General features: G+C 32.3%; 2 protein-coding genes across 4 annotated transcripts in view; one reads left to right on the forward strand and one right to left on the reverse strand.

The window, feature by feature from the left end:
• LOC113401172 (large ribosomal subunit protein eL24) overlaps positions 1-21,605 on the forward strand; it is a 424,188-nt gene that overhangs the window by 230,858 nt on the left and 171,725 nt on the right. The gene's annotated exons all lie outside the window — the stretch shown is intronic.
• The window catches only part of LOC113404400 (EGFR adapter protein-like), a 120,113-nt gene that overhangs the window by 98,304 nt on the left and 204 nt on the right, over positions 1-21,605 (reverse strand). The gene's annotated exons all lie outside the window — the stretch shown is intronic.

Genomic DNA, 21,605 nt, shown 5'->3' on the forward strand with positions numbered 1-21,605 from the left:
GCCGAATAAGCGCTACAAATTTGAGGTTAGTCTTGTTTATCAAACTTATTGAAGTTACATTTTAATCGTATTTTAATTACAATTATTACGTGTTATTTTGAAAAACAAAGATAGATTATCTACATTTATTTAATTTTTAAATGACATACCATACCAATTGGCCGTGAAAGAACAACAGACAGAGTTACTTTCGAATTTATAATATTAATATAGATATGTAAATATAATTACTTGTAATAAAATATACTAATTAATTTATATTTGATGAATTAATTTTGTTTTTTTTTTTCGAACAAAACCAAAGGAATAATTTAAATTGTTCACTCACATTAAAATTAAATATAAAAAAATACAAATCATTATTTTAAGACATGTCAATATAATACGTTAATACTATAATTCACATGCCGTAGTTACGTGCTCAGCGGAGCATGTGTGATCCGACGTGTCTCTCAGATATGCTCGCACGAGCAATGTTTAATTAATTTGATCTAACCACGAGCTCTCATCCTTCATATTGTTAGATGTGCATTGCAGTTTATAGTTAAGGAGTTCGTTTTGAAGTTTCTTTTTTATTTATTTTTCCAAACCAGTACAGACAATCAATTTAGAATAACTTTTTAAGAGCCGATATAGGAAGCGTGAATCTTGAACGAAGATCGGTTTAATTCATGGATTAAACACAACAATTTTTCCTGAGAACTTATTTTCCTTTATATACATAAATCTTGTATTAAAAACAGACTAAAAATCGAACCTGCGCCTTTCACATTGTTAGGCGAACCCCATACCGGCGAGTAATTAAGGCTTCAATTTTAATAATAGCGTATTATATCAAATTTAAATACATAAAACCACAAAAATGTTTGCATGTATTTGTGAATGAAATGTTTGACGTTTATGGGCTCAACGCAGTGTTAATAAGAGTAGCTCCTAAAGCTCGTTCGCTCTGGTCGAACTGTTCCGGATAAAGTTAATGCCATTTTTGAAAAACACGGAACTAGATCGGCATATTAGTTAGTTACGATATAGCCGAAGAGGTTTGATGAAAAAACAGTGTTATTTCACTTGATAAAGTTTCGAAGACATATATTTTTTTGCACGTTTCGAAGATTTTATTCGTACTCTTATTTCCGAAGTATCTTTAGATAACACAAAAGTATTAGTAGGTACCGAACAATAAAAAGAAAAACAGTTGATAAACAGAGAAAAAAAGTCCATAACCGTTTTTTCTTTGCCTGTTTATACACAGATTCTGAGCTCCTAAACTAAGCTTGCATTCCTGTTCTCGGTCAAATTCATATCGCGCTCAGTAACGTGGCTGCTGTAGAGGCTAAGGATATTCCATTACGGCACTGTGACTGGATACACACAAAATTGCACGTTTAATTAAACCCTGAGCTAACGTGCTATAGAACATTCTGGGATATAAATTCTTCTTACATAACTTATACCATTAAAAGGCTCACATTAAAATATCACGATTTCTCGAACTGGATACAAGAATGTTTTAAGTATGAAAATCTTACCATTAATATACCTTTACTTTCTCTCACGATATTCAAATTTTACTATGCGGTAACCGCTTTGATATGGTTTGTGTAAACTGTTGAATATTTACTATAGAAAATATTTCAAAAGATCAAATGACTGATAAACAATTGATTGACAACTATTCTATAAATCTAGCTTTTTACGTATAATATCAATAAATAGGTACATATGTAATTACGATATATATAATTTTAGAAATAATTGATATAATCTTCTCGATTAGATACTTCCTTTCTTACTTTTGAGTACAAAATAAAAATACTTAATGATAATACTTTGGAAGCCAGTGGTCTTTTCTAGTCCCACCTTCAGATGGTATGTAAAAATTCATACCCTATTTTTTTAATAGACATGTCTGCAACTATCAAGGCACGACCTTCTGCTTAGCTCCGAACATCCTAATAAGAATAGTGATATAGGTTAATGAGAGTCTTATTAATTTAATTTTCATTGTTAATTATAAATTAAATATGATATTTTTTTTTTAAATTGAGAACTACTAATATTAATAACCAAATTCTACTTCGTATTTAAGAGCAAGTGACTTTAAGAAGACAACAATATACGAATATATGTTTATATTCCGAGACTTTTCGTAAGAGTGCGTGTCTTTACCTTGGTTTGAATATGAAAAACAATATCTGTTATAAGTAGCCCCTTGAAAGAAACCTATTTCGCAATGTTACATAAAGCGGCTCGCGAAAACTTAGAAATGGCGGCGCATCAAAGCTTAGCGGTCACTGATCACTTGCGTAGACGTATTAGTAAACCACAGAGACTTCTTGTATTACTGTCGCGATTTGTGATACGTAGGTATTTAGATCTAAATAATATAACTTGTGGTTTTTTTTTCGTTTATTTAAAATATGTAGATAAACGATTATCAAATGGGCCGCCGCACTGTAACGGTTACCATAGCCCATAAAAATTGGTGCTGAAAGTAATGTCCTTGGGAGTTCCAAAGAACATTACTTTACTGTAACTAACTTTATGTCTCTTGAGGCTGTAATCACAATGGCTCAGTAATAATTCTAACCGGAACTCAACAATACTAATTGTTACTGTTTGGCGGTAGAATATGTAATATCCGTTTGATAAAGCTTGTCCTACCGTCCGGATGTAAAAAATATTATTTGTATTTTATAAAAAAGAAGCTTAAGTACTTTCTTTAATGTGCTATTTAGTATGAATAATAGAAGTTATAACTTGACAATTTTTATAATTATTATGATATTGTTAAATCAATATAATTATAAAGAGAGTTCATCATAAAAATAAACAGACCAGTTTTTGAATAAATATTAGTTAAGTCGTTTATTAATATCTTCGATTCATCAACTCTCTTTCCAGGAGAGATTACACAAAATAATTCTGTAACTATATCTAATAGATATAAGATTTTAAACAAATGACGTACTAATTTCAGTAAAATTTATAAATGTCACCTTTTTGCCGCTGTAACAAATACCCACCAGCACATAAAAGATATGTATGTATCTTTGTAGTATTACAAGCAAAGCTAAATAACCGTATTAACTTTATTTGAAAACTTCTAAATCATCGAAAAGATGAATTCCTTTTTATTATTATGTAAATAAATTCGAAGATCTAAATTAAATTATAAATGGATTTTTACAATTCAGTATCAACGCCATCTATCGGGTGGTGTTTGAATTGCGACTGACGACTCTTCTATTGAAGCCACCCTGTAAAAAACCATTTCTCTCCCATGTAGGGAACGCCTGCCAGTTTTTTGTAGGTTTCAAGAGATGGCGCTGTCTATATAAAGTCATTAAAAATATTATATCATTCTTACCGGTTAGAAATGACTTTTAACTACCTATCTTTTGACTTAAAATAACAAATAAAAAACAGCAAGAATATTAATTACTTTAAATGAATAATAATTAAAAACTAAAAAGCCACTGAAACGACAATTTTTTTATGACTTAGTATGTTTGAAGTTTACTAAATAGTATGTTTGAAGCACCCAAACTTCGCGCCAAAAGTAAACTAAGTCTTTGTGACAGGCGACCACGTGCTCTTTTTCTTAATGTCCCCGTTTAGGACTAAATAATTTACAGGTATTATGTATTAGAATGTCACACTTATGTGTTTTTTCATACTTAAATTTAAATAGCTTAATAACTTTAAAATTACCGATCCATATTGTAAAATGTTGGGGCAACTTTTATTTAAAAAAACATTGTCAAAATAAATGTGTTATTTGTTTTTATAATAATGATTCATACATGTCCAACAAATTGGTTTAAAAAAATGATATGTCCCGTCGATGATTTTTATCTTGATATTTTTAAAAACTGTGTGTCAGTAGTATATTGTTTTGAAGTTTTTTTCAATTTTGCAAAACATCCCAACATCCTTAGTACATTTTATAAAACATCCGATATAATAATAATAAATTCCTATTTATCATTCGCCTAAATGATACTGGAGAAAAAGTTAACATAATTATGAAAATCATCAACACATCATTAATTTAACACGGCTTGTCTAAAGTACATGACCACTTTTCAGGTTATGAAATATGGTGAATAATATTGAGCTAATTCATAAGTTTAATTGTTTTTGATTGCTTTTGAAAAAAAATCACTAATTGACAACCCTAATCGAAATGATCGGTACAGTTATTCCACGTCAGCGACTCTCACTAGCTCACTATATCTCCGACATCAGATCGACAACATGCTATCAATCAAGTTCATTGCTGGGCAGACATTGACACATAACTCGTCAACAACTATCCAATCATCAAGCTATACCGTTGCTAGCGATAACAACATTTTTCATTATTCGAAAGTCAATAACTTTGAAACAACCTCTCTTGAATTTAAATGGCGCTTTGCAAAGTTAAAAGGGTCGCAAAGTTTGACAGTGAAATAAGTGTCTGGAATTTGTGAGGAGACGCGCACAAAGAAGGTCGTTAGTTCTAGAAATAATAAGACAAAATTACTTTATGGAATTATTCGAGTTGAAATGTGCTTTTAATTTACCACGCCCTTAAACAAAGTTTTGCATTTGGATAATATGAGAATAGTGGTAATAATACCTTATTCTAATATCAATTATTCAAGTATCAAGACCTCTAGTCTTGATACTTGAAGGAGATGTCCCTTTGTGTTATCCTTTCATTTTAATCCATTATTTAAACAAAGTTTCAATCAAGAAAGTAAATCACATCAATTATAAAATGTTGCTAAATCGTAAATCGTATATAATATTTTCATAAAAGTTAAATTACTTTTGAAATTGAATGAATGATACTCGACGATCTCCGTGGTCGAGTGTTGTGTACACCGGTTTTCATGGGTACCCCACTCCAAGGTCCCGGGTTCGATTCCCGGCCGAATCGATGTAGAAAAAGTTCATTAGTTTTCTATATTGTCTTAGGTCTGGGTGTTTATGGTACCGTCGTTACGTCTGACTTTCCATAATATAAGTGCTTTAGCTACTTAATTTGAGATCAGAGTAATATATTTATATTATTTATTTATTTAATATTACTTCATTTAATATTCCGGTTATAACCGGATCTGACTAATGTCACTATCCATTGCTACTTCATTTAAAACCATGTTCGAAATCGGCTTATGTGGGATTTTTCACGAATTGGCAAAAGTACCGCTTTCACGTACACATCCGCTCTCATCTCATGCCGTGTTCCGCTTTTAACTCGGCTCGTATAAACATTATTATTAATGTATTTCTTTAATCTTGATAATCGTGCTAATCTTATTTTATATTTGTTATAAAACTACATTTCCATGTCAGTGTGCGACCATCCCTAATCAGTTCAACGATCGTAATGATCATAGAAGTTTTATTGGAGTAATATAAACTCGAGGAAAACTTTAATCCGATAATTTAAGAGGTAGCAGTTGTGTAAAATCATTTATTTAAATATAGTAGTATAAGAAAATATCTCACTATATGCTTTAATTTTTTAATTTGCTTTGAAGTGTAATGTATGTCTATTTAAACCAACATCATATGCCATTATAACTATATATTCGATACGTTATCAGTCCTAATTGTATATAGTTTAGGAAGCATTGACATTGTAAAAAGCAGTGCCGATTTTTTATGCCGTGTATGTGTGCGTGCGCGTACATGTGAGTCTGTTCGTATTGTGTTTTGATACTGTAGTTTTTAAAATAATAATATTAATTGTCAGCAACATGAACATACAATTCATTTAGTTACAAGTCTATGACGCGCTTGGATAATCCAATAGCTTCCGTACCACTACAACGAGGCTTAATTAAAAGGCAAATAGTTCACACGCACTCGAATGTTACGTAGTTTAGGCTGAAATAGTACTGGACGAGTGATTTTGAGGTTTTGTAATTGATTTAACAATATTTGTTCGGGATTAACGACGTTATACGCTATGTCTATACGTCTAACCATTTTGGTATGAATTTCTCACTATTTATATAATTTGAAATTGTTCTTAGTAACAAGCGTTTAGAACTTAATATTATTCGTAGTGAAATAGTAATTTCCTTTACCTAACAAGAGATGAATTATACACACAAAGAACATGAAAACTCAGCAGTGTTTGCTCGAGTTTGAACCGCAATATTAGTGTTAAATTAAAGTGAATTCACTACAAAGCTATTTTAAGTCGATGCCAAGTCCATATAAAATAACTACTATATTTCACTTAACAATATAAACAATTTTTAGTGTAAACATAGAAGCGAGTAGTAGTGGGCTATGAAATCATATAATAAAACAACAATAAAGCAATTCGAGTGTGTACTGCTCTCAGCTCTTCTACTTTGCAAACACATCGAACTGAAGAACCTATGTTTTCATATTATACTTTCACTTACATTTATTGTAAGAAAAAATACAAATAGATACGTGTATGTAACATATACATTACATTAATTTATCGGGAAATGAGATTGACTAACTCTAAATCTCATTTGTCAAAGTATTCACTAATATAATTGATAGAATCAGTATATTTTCAAACAATCGATCGGTCTGTCCAATAAGAAATCTGTTCTTCCGAATACCTCATACCTTTATTTCTTAATCGCTTTTAAATATAAAACTTATAGATAAAATATAATACCGCCTTTTATTTAATTTGTAAATAAAATAATAAAAACAATTTTGTGTGGTTATTTTCGATAGAATATTAATCAGCTAGTTGTAATCTACCTATTAAGGAGTAAAATTCGAATATTTATTAAATATATATATTATTACTTCTGAAATACTAATAAACAATTTATTTTTTAAATGAAACAAATATAAATAACAGATAATTCCTGCTATTCCGCCAAAATGGCAGCCATATTAATACCCAGGTTTCATGCCAAAAGTAAGCTTCGGTATAACGAATCCGAAAATAATGCAGCCATTCCGATCCGGTAATCTTTTGCCTGTATATTATTTTTGTTGATTGCCGCAATGGAGAAGTTTCAAAGTAAACAGAAATATTTTTATTTCCACCGCAACATAAATTTCGACAAGTATTTATTTAAGGATCTTTTTTTGTATATAATAAATTCACTCGTAGTAGATTTTCATCTCTAAAAATTATTATATTCATTATTATTTATTGTGCCATGTGTCATTGGGTCAGGACAGATTTTTTTTATTATTCAAAGAAAATAGGCAGTGTGACCACGTAATAAGTGATCACCACCACCCATTAATAAACTTAGATGATAATTATGTCCCTGTGCCTGAAATGACACTTATTAGACCGAAATACATCAATACTAAGTTGTACTGCTTTGCAGACGGGCTTACGCAAAGCCATTAAGCATAATAATTAATAAATCATAATTTAAGCCAGAAACTTGCATATGCTATATAAAATTCTATCATATGTGCATCCACCAAACCGTATTGAAACAGTATGGTGAAATGAGCTCCGACCCTTCTCCCAAAAATAAGAAGAGGCTTTTGAACATTAACAGGTTTGAATTCACTTTACTTAAGACTTAGTAGTATTAAAACGATTATGGAACTAATTTAAGATACCACTTGTTACTGCAATTATACAAGCTTGTTCAAACTACTTGAAACTCAAGAACTGGGTTCCAGTATCTGTTAGAGTCAGTTATACACATGTCTTAATATCCCACAGATCCAAAATAGTTTTAATTCCACTTTCAAAATTCACCAATAAAACTCCTTATCGTGTTTTACTCAGCAATCAATGAAACATAATTAACACAAACAATTTTAAGACTTCTATTAATATATTAAGGACTATTTTCAAATGAACTTAATAATCTTATGGATTGACTGACTGCACGCCTTGAAGTTTGAAGTCGCCGAAGCTAGCGAATGTGATTGTTCGAATGTTTTTGGCAAATCCGCGATAAAGTTTATACGCTAAAGTTACAAGTCGCTGCTGATTGCACTATGCTTTTGAAGAAAGCACTTAAGAATAGTTGTATTTTTGAATATTACGTGTAATAGTTTTAAGCTAAAATAGAATTTTCAATTCAACTGTAATTTTATATTGCAATAGCTGGTACTAAAAATCATAATTATTTACTGTCGACAATTTATTTATTTATTGGAAAATATGACAATGGTCCAATATTTTTTTTTAAATAAATGAATTTATGAATGAATGCAGCGGGGTTTTCTGTAAGCCCGACTGGGTAAGTACCAAGCACTCATTACACATTCATTTAAATTTTATATAAAAACTTAAGGAAAACTTCAACAAACGCGTATTAAAATTTCCTTGGATACTATTAAATTCATCGCTCGCATTATTAATTAAAAAAGTAAATTAAAAACGTTAAACATAAAAATGTGGCTGTCGTCACGTGACGCCTGTTAGGTGTTTAACATTGATGTCTATTATTATTTAAATAATTTATAAAAAAAGAAAACCAATAAATAAATATGTTCTCTAATAAATAAAAAATAGTCGAATTTATAAATTAATATATTTTTCTTATTATTAGTACTATTTATAGCATTAACGTATAACAACCACGCAAATACTACTGAGTAGGGAATGGCGCCGTAGACGTAGCATGACGGCATAAGAGATTTTCATGCCGTTTACATATTCATATGTTTACAAGTAAACTCTGATAATGTTTCAGCGTTTTAGATGGTTCACATAAAAAATTACGAGACTTTTAATAAATTATAACAATTTCGATGAATATTTTGCATTCAATAATTTCCTAACGCATTGCACCATTAATACGAAGCGATGTCGTTCAGGAAATTAATCGTTGTAGCGCTGGATTGATGAATGAAGTTAATTCAGTTATTTTATGAAATTTTGATAATTGGAATTGATGTTCGATTAAATCAATTAGTCCATTAAATTAAATTATAGCGAAACTCCTTAATTGACTTATTATAATCCAATGAACGATTATTATAACGTCAATATTTTGATTTAACCTTTATTTTGTTTTTTAAACATCTCAATACCAATCAATATGGCTATATAAGTTTTTGTTATAAAACCGACGTACCTATCTATTCCTTTTCGCGAGCGTGTTTTAATCTTAAGATTGTAATTAGTTTCATTTTTTGCTATTTATTTCTATATCAATAAAAATAATACCTACTTGTGAAAAGTCTGTCCCTATGTATGCTTAGATCTTTAAAATTACCCAACGATATGATAATTTCAGAGGTTTCTGAAGTTATGTCGTAAATAAACACATTTTTTGCGCTTACATTGCAAACGCTGGCTGAACCCTACGAGATAGATCAAAATAATGTACTACAGTATTGTACACCTTAAAAAGGTCTTCAAAAAGTTCTTCCGATGGTGTATGTCTATCTCTTAGAGATAGTCCACAACAACCATTTTTTATCCTTTACATTTTACGAGAAATAATGGCTTATTATCGCAGCAATTTTAAGCAATACAGCATTCATTCTTATGCAATTAAGTACCTTAAATACATTGTGCATTTAATACAGATCAATAAAGCCATTTAAAGCATGTAATTTAAATTAATATTTTCGAAGATATTACAGATTTAAAACGCAGGGACATAGCGGTTTGTATTGTCTAATGACTGAAAAACTGTGATCGTTGTAAGACATTCTGTAGTATATTTAGAATCAGCATTGCACCCGTGCAAAACCGGGCCAGGTCGCTAGTAAATTATAAACACGATTAAGTAAAAAAACCCTAGTACATCACCAATGAAGCACTAGGGTTTTTTACACAGATCCAAATCTGTACTTGCGATCCTCGATTAAGATTTATACGTTCTAGCCGATGGGCTCGCTGGGTGATTATTTAAATCAGGTAGTAGATCTAACCGCCCGCGCTTTTGCGAAGATAATTAAATGTCACTCAGATAAGTTTGCTAATCCGTCACATCCTACTCAATAGTCGACTTAAATATAATTTTCATAGCAGTATATATAATTTTTTTGTTAAATAGTTTGTATAGTAATCTTTACAATAAAGCGATTCAGTGCCTATAATAAAGTGTTGTCCATTAGAGCGAAATAAAGCGTCTTTGATGCCATACGACTTTATTAGATTAATTACAAAATCTCAACCCGTATTCTCTCTTTCTTAGACAAATAGTGGACATCAATTGTACCTACTTGTAATTGTTTCAGTGAAACGGTTTGCGAACAGTGATCGAGGGATTTCGTTTATTACAAAAACTATAGTTCCATTATATTTGTTATTTTATATTATTGTGATTCCTTTTCTATCGCCATTATATAGAGAGGAGACGCGTGAATCTTAACCGACAATTGGGGGCTCAAACCCAGACAAGCACCACTGAATTTACTTTGTGCTTAATTTGTGTTTTTGATTCATCTCGTGCTCTGCGGTGAAGGAAAACATACATGTGTCTAATTTTACTGAAATTCTGCCACATGTGTATCCACCAACACGCATTGGAGCAGCGTGGTGGAATATGCTCCAAACCTTCTCCTCAAAAAGGGAGCGGAGACCTTAGCCCAGCAGTGGGAAACTTACAGGCTGTTAATGCTTGTCATTATAAACTTTCTCAATGGTCTAGTGGCTAGTTATAAGATTGCAGATTTTTACGTAATTACTACAAATAATAGGTCGACTCAATAAAAAGTTATTAAGTTTTTCTATCAAGAAATTTTAGTAACAGCACAGAACTTAAAACTTGTTAGTGTTAACACTTTCCTTAGAAAACACATAAAGCCGTTCGTGCGCCTCAACGCTCTCCAGTCGTGTCAGATAAACATCCAATGGAATTATAAGAATAAAGGAATAAAATGTGCACCTGTGTTTTTATTTGTGCCCTATAATCCCTGCGCCAATCGCTAGTTCTGGATGAACGCCATATCCGAAATCGGCCTAAGTTCTGTTTACTGGAAAAGTAAGATTAATATACTCTTCATGACAATGTCTCTTAAGAACATTATTAGTAAAAGACCAGCCATAAAAGTGCGAATCAAATTAAATTTCGCTTAGTTAACTCACACCAACCGCGCTCCGATCGCGAACTACTATGATTAGAGAATGGGAAGCAGGGTGATTTTAGAAAATGAGTCTACATGTCGTTGAAATATCAAATCTATATTATCAGCCTTAGTCAGACCGTCTTTTATAGTTTAATTTTTTATTCTCATATGTGAAAGCTTCTTGACAGTCTGTATTTAATATTAATATTATTCTTGTAGTGAATTCTTATCAGTACAAATATTTAAAAAAATATATTTAATGTATAGAAACACTTCAAAACTTGCCTGCTACATACGGCTTATAATCGATCTGTTTATACTTTTTAGCAAGTCATTCAATCCAACTGCTGGATAAAAGCCTGGAGATTTACCCACGACGCTACAACAATTACGCTAAAATATAACATAGTTCCATACGACACATTCAGGATTTTCATCATGTTTCCCGTCAGCATATAAGCATTTAATAAATATATATTGTTAAGCAAAATATACCTAAAAAATCATATGAAATGAGTACTATATCCCAGGACGATGAATTGACTTTACGGAATTGGAAACTCGATGTTATAAGTTTTACTTTTCATATTAATACATAAATATAATAGTGTTGTGCATATTATTTCGAATAAATACGAGTTTAACATGTATACTGTAGATGTGACTATCTCAAATAAAAACAAATACAATAATTGTCATTGATTCTAGAATACATAGGACATAGGTATTAATATAAAAAATATGTTCTACGCAAAACAGTACATTAAAATCATAAAAAAATCTCTACGTGTTCATAAGTATGAACGCTCTCCAACAAGGAAGGAACTCTGAATGTATTTTAAAGTGTCTGCACACAAATAGAATACGGGAAATGGCTTTAAAATTACCTAACGTTCTCAAAGATAGATCAAGGTCTTGGATGAAATGATTACATTCTGTTATCGAATAGTAACAATTTTAAGTTAACATTAATATTTTAAAAGCAGAATTATATCCGTGTACCATACTGTTTTAGAGTAAATACAATTGTTATATAATGATTTGGTGCGAAATGATATTGAATCATTAATGAAAAATGCAAATTTCGCAGCTAATGTTTGCTAATTGATGCAACGTTAACAAAGATTGATAGTTCAAATAAGAGCAATCATGACTGATTTAAATGTATTTAAATATTTATCATTCAGGAAACCAGTATGATTTAGATAGAATTTTGACACATTTGTACATTACATTACTTGATGGAAGGGCTTTCAGCAAGCCCGTCTGGATGGTACCACCCACTCATCATATATCCTACCGGCAATCGGTATGAATGAATGATTATTTTAATCTTACAGCGACAATGAATATGGGCGATGGTGACCACATACCATCGGGTGGCCCATTTATCCACCCGCCTATATATTTCATTAAAAAAAACATGTTTCCACCAGCAATGGGCTAGCGAGTTAAATAAACTTATTATTCTTAACAGAATATGGTTTTATACTATTAATAGTACCGAAAGAATAAAAATAATAAATCAACACTTAGTACTCTCAACCCATTATTACCTCCCAAGAGCAATAATTTACATTGCCATGTTCCGATTTACAGGTTGAGTGAGCCAGTGTAATTATAGGTGCAAGGGACGTAACATCTCAGTTTCTATAGTTAGCGGCGTGTTGACTGGAAGTGAAAGATTAATTTTTCTTACATCGCCAATGTTTGTGATGATCACACCGTCTGGTATACTGTAAAGAAACTACTTGAATAAAAAATAAATCGTCGACAGGCAGATATATAAAATTAAAATTGATGGCTATCGAAAGATTTTAATTAAAGAAAATCAATATATAAATGTAAAGTAGAATAAATGAAAAAATAGAGTTACATAATGAAAGCTAGTTGTGTTGTGGGACACCCCGTTGGAACAAAGTGGGTTCGTTATATATTATGTACTAAATAACAGATACAATAAAATAAAAAAATTAACATCGTTTGAAAACAATTAAACGAAAAGTCACAGCGACAATTCACTTATCGCTGTTTTATGAAAAAAAATAAACAACTAATTGTAACATTATTTATTTGCTATGTACCTGCTTTTTGTTTTTTTTATGCTTTACTTTGTTATTATTGTATAGTTTAAGTCTATAAGTGTTGACAACGAATTTTTAATACAGTACAATATAAATAAAAAAAAAAATAACAAAGAGTAACAAAATTGGTATAAAAAATCAAGAGTAAACTAAAAAAATAGGTTTACAAGTATTATATACAATCATATACAAACGTAAGAGAGAGCGAGAGAAAGAAAGAGAGGAAATGATTTCTGCCAGTTCCCTATACTGTAAACCACTTACAGAAACTTTTTTCCAAATAAATATACATTATCTATATATATCAACGAGGTACATATATTATATGCCTCACTCACACAGAATGGTGTGGAGAGCGTTGGAGGAGAGATATGAAGATAAATGAGAACGGTTTGCCGTTAGCCTTCACGCCAACAAGTCGATTTTACCCCCAAAGTGTGCAAAATCCCCAAAAGATGTTTCACATTAAAAAATACTTGCATAAAAATATTTCTCAAAAAATATGATAAATAAATAGCAGCAGAATATGTAATTAAACTGAGAATACAGACAAGTCTTAACATGTTTCGCCTCAGTCGTCAGCATTTACGAGCTGTTACTATGAAACGTGAGCGGTTTACTGTAGCCAACGTCACAGATTATATTGCAAATGGTGTATATTTTACAGTTAGAAATATAGAGAAAAAAAAAGCATTCTATTTTTAAAACATGTTTATTAAAGTTGTACTGCCTGTAAATCTCCCTCTGTTGGGCGAATACCTCTACTTTTATTATGGAAATAGTCACAACACCGTGTTGCTTCAATGTGTTTAAAAGGATAAACTGACGACATTTTCTTTCAATACCGATCACATGATAAATTTTATTAATATAAATTAAGCACATTAGTCGAGATGGCCCAGTGGTTAGAACGCGTGCATCTTAACCGATGATTTCGGGTTCAAACCCAGACAGGCACCACTGAATTTTCATATGCTTAATTTGTGTTTATAATTCATCTCGTACTCGGCGGTGAAGGAAAACATCGTGAGGAAACCTGCATGTGTCTAATTTAAACGAAATTCTGCCACATGTGTATTCTACCAACCCGCATTGGAGCAGCGTGGTGGAATATACTCCAAACCTTCTACTCAAAGGGAGAGGAGGTCCTAGCCCAGCAGTGGGAAATTTACAGGCTGCTAATGTATAATGTAAATTAAGCACATGGAATTTAAGTGACACCCGTAGACTAACTATTAGGCTATCTTGGATATTACCATACTTTATAGGTACCTTAACATCATCAATTTAAAATGTACCTTGCTATCTCAAATTTAGCAAATTTCAGGAGCATGAGATGAATGGGTCGTTGAACTCGACCGTGGCAGGACATCTCTGATGGGATCAGAATAATTTCGTCCGCCATTAATTACACCGCGACGTGCCTCAGACCGCCTTCTTGATGCAAAAGATTATAAAGGTTAGCATACACTGGCGGAATAAAAAACTTTACAAGAGCATCCAATTGAAGACATAAATATAGACGATAATCTCATTTATTGCACTGTTCTATATATTCTGTATCTACGACTATCGTATATACTCGTATACATAGTTGACATTGTATTTACATTGCGTCTCATCACATATCTCTAACTGCTAAATGGATAATTCAGTCTAGACGATAAAATACAATCGCAAACAAAATATCCGTTATTCTAGAAGCCGTTATAAGGACATTTAAATGTTTATATTATAGAGTTTAATTAAACATAAAGCCATAGAAAAACTGCCAAAGCAGTAAGTATTTTTTCCTCAAATTAAATAGGTATTCTATATGAAAAAAAATATAATAAGATTGTCTTCTATATGTAAATCGACGAATACAATTCCAATCTTTTACCAATTATATATTCGTGTATTTCTAATAAGCTTTATCTATTTTTGTGTTTCATACATGTATGTATTTAAAGTAATCATAAAATCTCAAATAAAAAAAAAACAATTCGTATTAATAACTTAATTATTTTTTACCGCAATGTGCGCTTCGCCTTATAAGAGGCTCGCAGCTTATTTATGTGCAAGGATCTCAAGGAACGGGCGCGTGCCGTACATCGAGCGAGTTTAACTATACACGTGGTGGTACTAAAATATTTTTAATATTCATAAATCGGTCTTTGTAATATGAAAGGTCGATAAAAATTCATTTTAAAATGTGCTTAAGATACGATTTTTCTCAAACGATATTTTAATCGATCGTTAGTAGAACTCTGTATCGATATTTAGAATTCTAACGATACTAAAATATTGAACGCTTCTCGCTTATTGCTCAACTACAATTTTATTCTGTAAGAACCAACTTAGTATTTCGCACGTGATACGTTAAAAACCGATTCATATAAAATCAAAACATTCTTTCATCGAGTTGGCTCATAAAAGTAGTTTTGAATCGTCATGTAACAGTACCGAAACGTAAAGCTGGATTCTACCGACGAGAAACCGGCAAGAAATTCAGTAGTTTTTTTTCAACATTCACGTGATTTACGGCGATACGCTGTTTTGATATAGCATATTACTTTCTGTCATTTCAAGATGATATTAACAATAGTTACAGTATAGGTCTGTAACTTTTTTTTCCATTTACACGCTTTAAATATAGCTTAGACTGTAAGTTACTCACTCAGTATTTAAGCAAATCTAATATTTTGAAATTACCCTTCTTTTAATTATCGTGTCGGTTACAAATTCTGCAAGAATAAGTAATATGGATGACATAATATCTAGACTAGACTAGACTAGAATTTATATGCATTTGATATCATCGAGCTGATGTTATAGTGGAGCCAGGGATGTATAGTGGAAACCATCATTAGTCTCAATGTATGAGACGTTGGCAAAAGTGTAGGTTTTGTTTTCTTATTTTTATATAATTTACTTTTGAAACATTATTTATAAACTTGGTATCTCATATTGAGACAGGATATGCAATTGACTGATTAGAAATGTGAAAGAACATAATTTAATCTTCATTCTTTAACTCAAGAGTTTGGGTATTGATAGGACTGATTGTTCTCTTCTTCTACACACTCAGGTGGATATACTGACATATTAGAGTTCCGTACTGAAAGGGTAAAACGGGACCCTATTAGTAAGACTCCGCTGTCTGCCTGTCTGTCCGTCTGCCACCAGGCTATATCTCAATTATAGTAAGACAGTTGCAATTTTCACAAATGCTATATGTCTGTTTTTTTTTATGTTATAGGTGGCAAACGAGCAGGAGGCTCACCTGATGGAAAGTGACTACCACCGCCCATGGACATCTGCAACACCGGGGGCTTGCAGGTGCGTTGCCGGCCTTTCAGGATAGAGTACGCTCTTTTCTTGAAGGTTCCCAAGTCGTATCGGTTCGGAAAAACCGCCGGCGAAAGCTGGTTCCACAGAGTAGATGTGCTAGGCAGAAAATGTCTTAAAAATCGCGCTGTTGTGGATTTTCAGACATCTAGGTGGTGTGGGTGATATTTTGAATTTTGGCGAGATGTCCGAAGGTGAAATTCAGCAGCCGGGATTAATCCGAACAATTCATCGGAACATTCCCCGTGATAAATTCTGTAGAAGATGCAGAGCGATCCAACAACTCTACGCAAAGCCAAAGGATCAAGCAGATCGGAAAGGGCTTGATCGTCGATAATTCGAACCGCTCTACGTTGGATACGGTCGAATGGAAGGAGCTGGTACTGGGGAGCACCCGCCCAGAGGTGAGAGCAGTACTCCATGTGTGGCCGAATTTGTGCCTTGTAGAGTCTTAGACGATGGGCCGACGTGAAATACTGTCTTGCCTTGCTGAGCACATCGAGCTTTTTTGATGCCAATTTGGCTTTACCTTCCAATTGACCGCGGAACTGAACGAGGCTTGAAATATCGACGCCAAGTATTCCTATACTAGCTGTGGCGGCTAATGGAATGTTCTCAAATAGTGTAGATACGACAAATGGTGTTTTTTTAGCAGTTAACGCGCAAACTTGCCTCTTTTTGGGGTTGAAATGGACTAGGTTTAGCCGGCCCCGGTTCGAGACTTTGTTTAACGAAGACTCGATTTCAGACACAAGTTTGTTCCGGTTTTCTTTGACGTTTTCCCGAGAAATATTAGCACGGCCGGTGTATGAGGTGTCTACGGTGCTATCGTCTGCATAGCAGTGAATTTTACTGATTTGCAACAAGTCATTGATATGCAGAAGAAACAGAGTGGGTGATAGAACGCAGCCTTGTGGAACACCAGCATTGACGAATTTTAAGTCGACAACGACCTTGATGCTCCGATCTGCGAAAAAACTGGTAATCCAATTGCATAATTTCCCGGGAAGCCCATAGGAAGGAAGCTTCGAAAGAAGCGCTTTGTGCCACACGCGATCGAAGGCCTTCGCTATGTCCAGACTGGCTGCTAATGCCTCCCCCTTGCTCTCAACTGCTTCCGCCCATTTATGAGTCAGGTAAACTAGAAGATCACCGGCTGAGCGACCCCGACGGAAACCGTACTGGCAGTCGCTAATCAGCTGGTACTCCTCTAGGTACCGCAGGAGCTGGCAGTTAATAATGGACTCTTGCTGACGTTGCCGCTATAATAATAAAAATCAGAATAAAATAAATATTTAAGGGGCTCCCATACAACAGACATACTTTTTTGCCGTTTTTATAGATAATGGTACAGGGTTCTGTTCTATAAAAACGGCAAAAAGAGGGTTCTTCGTGGACGAGTCCAACTCGCACTTGACCGGTTTTTTAGAATCTATTTTAAAAGCTATATTCTATTAGAATGTACAAAGAGGTAATGATTTTTTCAATTAACACTTAACTAAAATTATATTTATCTTTGAAATTTATAATGTTTTATTGTGATTCACAATAAAACTAAATTAATTAATTGCCTATTTAACTATGATCACTAATCAAATGACGTAAGTCAAAACCACACACAAACATTATCCCATCCATTAAAGAGCTCAAAGCAAATGCAGAATTCCTTGTAACGAGCATCGCTAAGCTTTTCGTTTTTATAAAACAAGATAAATCCGTGCTCAAGAGAGACAGGCGTTTATTATTCATGCTGGCGGATTGTGGGGAAGTATCGTCGCCGGAATTAGCGGAATTAATCGCAGGAGCACGTGTTCTGCCGAGCAACATGTACTCGTACGAGATATGTTGTTTTTTACTGGGTAGAAAGATTTCCTCTTGAATTATTACTTGAGGTGTAACAAGAAATTCTTTACTAACAATCTTATTTATGACATACGATCGTCGTGAAATTCTCAATTTTTTTTTTATATAGTAAATGTTTTATTATTGACAATTTGGAAGTAATGGATCACTTTTCGGAGAAACAAGTCACATTTTACACAGTTACTGCTCAGTCTACGAAGCTATCTCTTGTTATTCTGGCTTACCGTAATTAATAAATTAATTGAAATCGTTTCCGTTTGCGTGTGAGTGTTACCCGACCAATGAAGTGTTAAATCAAATTTATCAACGCACAAAGCGTCCCACGATTTGTCCGAATCCTATTCTTAGGTATCCAGTATCAGTCTACGTAAGATGTATTGTCATCATAAGAATTATTTTTATTTATAAGACGACTCATATGAGCAAGAACGATCGAGATGGTAGTTGGTCGAATTTAAGTTCGACAGTCACTCATTTGTAATGTTGCAATGTTTATCAAGTATTTACCAAATATATTCTATATTTCATTAGAATCTTCTTGGTGGAATACTACTCATAATTCAAGAGAAGAAAGTTCTACGTTAAATAAGTAGTCACTACTGATTATATTACTATTCTGTATAAAACAACATTACCTAATTTTATTATGTTAGTTTAGTAGTCAGCGACACGTAACAATTTGAGTCTGGACGACAACGAGAAACCTTGCCAGTTACTATTTATTTCTTGACATTTATTCTAATTTGGTCGCGTTTAAGTTAAATTCGTGTTTATTTCTAGAGAGCGGTAATTCTTCGTAAGATGGAACAATATAATTATATTGCGCAGTGAGCTGCCCTTGCCATGTTAAATATTATAATTTAGCGTAATTTTATACTCGTATGCTCGGTAAATATAACATTTCAGAAGAGCTTAAACAACGGACGGACCAAATACTTGTTTGTTATTTACATTTCAGTATTAAAGCAACAATCTTCTGAGAATCATAATTTTTGTTTTCTCCTAGTTTTCTGTTCTGTTAGTTCTTTTAGTTTTAGTTCTAGATTTTTTATTTTTTTTTTATTTTCAAAAACATAATTTGTAATACGGTAGTCGTGATTTTTGTGTTTTTGTAATTGAATCAAATTTTATACATAGTATTTATGTATTATAAATTTTAAACCCTTAAATGCAAACCTTGTATAAAATATATTTCATTTTTCATGCAATAAAGTGTTAAATTAATAAATTACTAAAAATATTAATTATTTTACTGATTATAATTCAGCGTTATTTCACTATACCGAAAACGTGTTGGTTAAAAGAAACAAAGAAAACACTTTATCAAAAAATATAAAAAGCCAAAAAATATACTTTTAAGTTCACAAAAATAGTTCTTTGCGAGTTTGTCACGTAGTCACACATTATAAACGTGCTGGAGATGAACAATGGCGCTGTGTAAGAATCACGTTTTCCACCTCATCAGCAGCGTGCTCACATTCTATTGAGCTCGCGACACAGTGCCCTGAGCCGATCGTGACACGCTCGCGTGTGCCACACTTTGGTGCACCTGGCGCTAATACCGATTCCTCGCCGTATTTTTACTCTAAGCCAATATGTGCAAGTCGTAAATCGTTGAGAACGTGACTTCGTATATTTAAACTGATGTTATCGTTGATTTTTATGACCTTATCGTGAGGAAAATTTAATTCTTAACCTTATATAGTAGATTAAGTGTTCGAAATGGCCGCTCTGAGATTAAAATGTTTTTTAAGGTAATTCATTACAGATCTTGCTGAATAAATAACTTTTCTGTAAAAAAATGGTTCCGCGGTGTGATATTTTCATAAGTTAAAACAACACGCAAATTTTACAACAACAAATTTATAATTAAGATATTTTTTTGTAATACTGTTTTACAATACCCAAAATAATATAATTATCAAAAAATTATCAGATACTTCTAATAAGGGAATACATATTTACTTTTATTTTATATATAAGCTACAAAAACAGACTATCTAGGTTATTATTTCCGTTATTAGAATTTACCTGAAGCGGGACAGTAAATACAACCTCGGTATTAAAAAAAAAAGATATATTCATCAATTGACTGTGAATTAGAATGGAGGCTCGTTGAGACTTTATACGCGATATCAATTTAAATTGACGCAAAACCTCAAATTAAATAATTAATCAATAATTTATACTGAATCTACACTTTCATACGTGATTTAAAAGGATTTTTTTTATAATTTTTTTATAAACGAATTTGCAATTTAAAACATTTGAATCTCATTGTGCACAACAACAATATTGTAACAATGGTTTGGCGTAAAATAAAATGGCTTAAGCAACAGCTTGATTGTAATATAACATTAAATCGGGGACATAGTAATAAAAAAAAAACAAATAGGGCGTTGAGAATGCGATGAAATGGGAAGGCTAGCTTTATTCGAGCAGAAAGTTTACTTGAGCACGTTATTTAAAAACATTTTTACCAATTCAATACATAAAATTTGGAAGAAAAAAGCCTTAAATAATTCTTTGTCTATATCTTAAATGAATACTTACCACACAGTGAACTCAGTCACATGAACACGTCTTTGAAGAACTCATGTAAATAGCACCTGCCTGTACCTGTTCAAGTTCATTCCTGTCGGTAATCTAACACCTCACTACACTGAGGCGATGGCTAGCCTCCGATTCACTTCGATGCACAAATTAAATAAATATATCCATATATGTATAACGCTAAGGTTCGAGACAGGGAGGGGCGTATCCTAGCACAAAGGAAATTTTGTGTAAATATTTTAAAAAATAACGCGTTCTATAATAAACATTGATGTAGCCTTGTTTTAATAAAAGCTCGAACATAATATGTTTTTTTTTTATTTTAAATAAAAAATATAATAGTGATTTTTAAAAATGATATATTTTGAAAAAAAAATATACACGGCAATAACGCCTTAGCGCCCTTATTCTAAGTAACTTGATTCGATTGGATGTTATTTTAATAATCTTTGAATAACTCATTTAACAAAGAAATATGAAATAAAAAGTCAAATTGCTGGATTTGGAGTTAAACTTTAATAATATTTATTATTGTTGCTGTTCTGTTGATAATTTCCACAACAGGTTCTTTTCATGAAAGTTTTACTAAGCTATAAAAAATATCGCATGCAATATCATTTTTTATTGCAACGTCATTTGTTGCCTGCTACTTTGATGTTTTCTTCTCACGTTTTCGCTAAAGACAAGTCGAAATTGTTTATTCACGTTCTGTTAATAAACAATATGGTGATTGCCTGTAAGTGAAGTTCTTCAGTATTTCGACAAGTATCAACAAAA

The sequence above is a fragment of the Vanessa tameamea genome, chromosome 7 (genome assembly GCF_037043105.1).
Source record: "Vanessa tameamea isolate UH-Manoa-2023 chromosome 7, ilVanTame1 primary haplotype, whole genome shotgun sequence".
Lineage (NCBI taxonomy): Eukaryota > Metazoa > Arthropoda > Insecta > Lepidoptera > Nymphalidae > Vanessa > Vanessa tameamea.